The following is a 2,500-nucleotide window of genomic DNA, read 5'->3' as shown; positions in this document are numbered from 1 at the left end:
CTTTCGGCGGTTCGTCCCGGTGGCTGGGCCGGGTGCCGCATCTACAATATTGCCGAGAAAGGTCCGCGGAGATTTTCGGGGACACGGTTTCCGGGACCCTAGATGCCCATCTTGGGTTCCAGGAGCTCGGACGGAGGAACCTCCGGGGCCGGACCGTGCTGCAGGAGGGGTTCAACCGCGAGTTTGGCTCCATGTCGACTGGAGCTCCGGCCCAGGGGCGGGCCGAGCGGCTTGGCCGGGCGAGAGTTCCAGGAGCCCGGCCGCGATTCCGGCTTCTCCCCGGTGCCCTGCCCGGAGGCCGGGCGGGTCCGGGGGCCTTCGGCGCGGGCAGCGGGCTGCTCCCGCGGGGGAGACGAGCCGCCCTAACGCCCGGGAGGGAGGCCCGGGGTCGACCTGGCTCCCGAGCTCCGGCCCTGGAAGTCCGTATGAGGATTTTCAAACGGGCCGTGCCCGGGCCTTCGCTCCAGGAGGCCGGACACTTTCGGCGGTTGCTCCCGGCGGCTGGGCCGGGTGCCGCATCTACAATATTGCCGAGAAAGGTCCGCGGAGATTTTCGGGGACACGGGTTTCGGGACCCTAGATGCCCATCTTGGGTTCCAGGAGCTCGGACGGAGGAACCTCCGGGGCCGGACCGTGCTGCAGGAGAGGTTCAACCGCGAGTTTGGCTCCATGTCGACTGGAGCTCCGGCCCAGGGGCGGGCCGAGCGGCTTGGCCGGGCGAGAGTTCCAGGAGCCCGGCCGCGATTCCGGCTTCTCCCCGGTGCCCTGCCCGGAGGCCGGGCAGGTCCGGGGGCCTTCGGCGAGGGCGGCGGGCTGCTCCCGCGGGGGAGACGAGCCGTGCTGGGCCCCGGGAGGGAGGCCCGCGGTCGACCTGGCGCCGGGGCTCCGGCCCTGGAAGTCCGTATGAGGTTTTTCAAACGGGCCTTGCCCGGGCCTTCGCTCCAGGAGGCCGGACACTTTCGGCGGTTCGTCCCGGTGGCTGGGCCGGGTGCCGCATCTGCAATATTGCCAGGAAAGGTTCGCGGAGATTTTCGAGGACACGGGTTTCGGGACCCTAGATGCCCATCTTGGGTTCCAGGAGCTCGGACGGAGGAACCTCCGGGGCCGGACCGTGCTGCAGGCGAGGGTCAACCCCGAGTTTGGCTCCATGTCGACTGGCGCTCCGGCCCGGGGGGCGGGCCGGGCGGGCAGGCCGGGCGAGAGTTCCAGGAACCCGGCCGCGATTCCGGCTTCGACCCGGTCGACTGCACGGCGGGCGTGCAGGCCGGCGGCGACTCCCAGGGCCCCTTCCAGGCTGCGGGGCCCAGCGGTTGGAGCCCGGCTACCCCGGCGAGGGGCGGAAGAACCTGCACGGCGCGGCCGGAGAACCCGGCATGCATGCGCGGGGCAGGCCGGGCAGGAGTTCCAGGAGCCCGGCCACGATTCCTACTTCTCCCCGGTGCCCTGCCCGGAGGCCGGGCGGGCCCGGGGGCCTTCGGCGCGGGCGGCGGGCGGCTTCCGCGGCGGAGACGAGCCTCTCTGGGGCCCGGGAGGTCGGCCCTGGGTCGACCTGGCGCCGGGGCTCGGGCTCCGGAAGTCCGTATGAGGTTTTTGAAACGGGCCTTGCCCGGGCCTTCGCTCCAGGAGGGCGGACACTTTCGGCGGTTGCCCCCGGTGGCTGGGCCGGGTGCCGCATCTACAATATTGCCAGGAAAGGTTCGCGGAGATTTTCGGGGACACGGATTTCGGGACCCTAGATGCCCATCTTGGGTTCCAGGAGGTCGGACGGAGGAACCTCCGGGGCCGGACCGTGCTGCAGGAGGGGGTCAAAACCGAGTTTGGCTCCAAGTCGACTGGAGCCCCGGCCCGGGGGGCGGGCCGGGCGGGCAGGCCGGGCGAGAGTTCCAGGAACCCGGCCGCGATTCCGGCTTCGACCCGGTCGACTGCACGGCGGGCGTGCAGGCCGGGGGGCGACTCGCAGGGGCCCTTCCAGGCTGCGGGGCCCAGCGGTTGGAGCCCGGCTACCCCGGCGAGGGGCGGAAGAACCTGCACGGCGCGGCGGGAGAACCCGGCATGCTTCCGCGTGGCAGGCCGGGCAGGAGTTCCAGGAGCCCGGCCACGATTCCTACTTCTCCCCGGTGCCCTGCCCGGAGGCCGGGCGGGCCCGGGGGCCTTCGCCGCGGGCGGCGGGCGGCTTCCGCGGCGGAGACGAGCCTCTCTGGGGCCCGGGAGGTCGGCCCTGGGTCGACCTGGCGCCGGGGCTCGGGCTCCGGAAGTCCGTATGAGGTTTTTGAAACGGGCCTTGCCCGGGCCTTCGCTCCAGGAGGGCGGACACTTTCGGCGGTTGCCCCCGGTGGCTGGGCCGGGTGCCGCATCTACAATATTGCCAGGAAAGGTTCGCGGAGATTTTCGGGGACACGGATTTCGGGACCCTGGATGCCCATCTTGGGTTCCAGGAGGTCGGACGGAGGAACCTCCGGGGCCGGACCGTGCTGCAGGAGGGGGTCAAAACCGAGTTTGG

Source organism: Alligator mississippiensis, chromosome 14 (genome assembly GCF_030867095.1).
Source record: "Alligator mississippiensis isolate rAllMis1 chromosome 14, rAllMis1, whole genome shotgun sequence".
Lineage (NCBI taxonomy): Eukaryota > Metazoa > Chordata > Crocodylia > Alligatoridae > Alligator > Alligator mississippiensis.
This window is presented reverse-complemented; position numbering follows the sequence as displayed.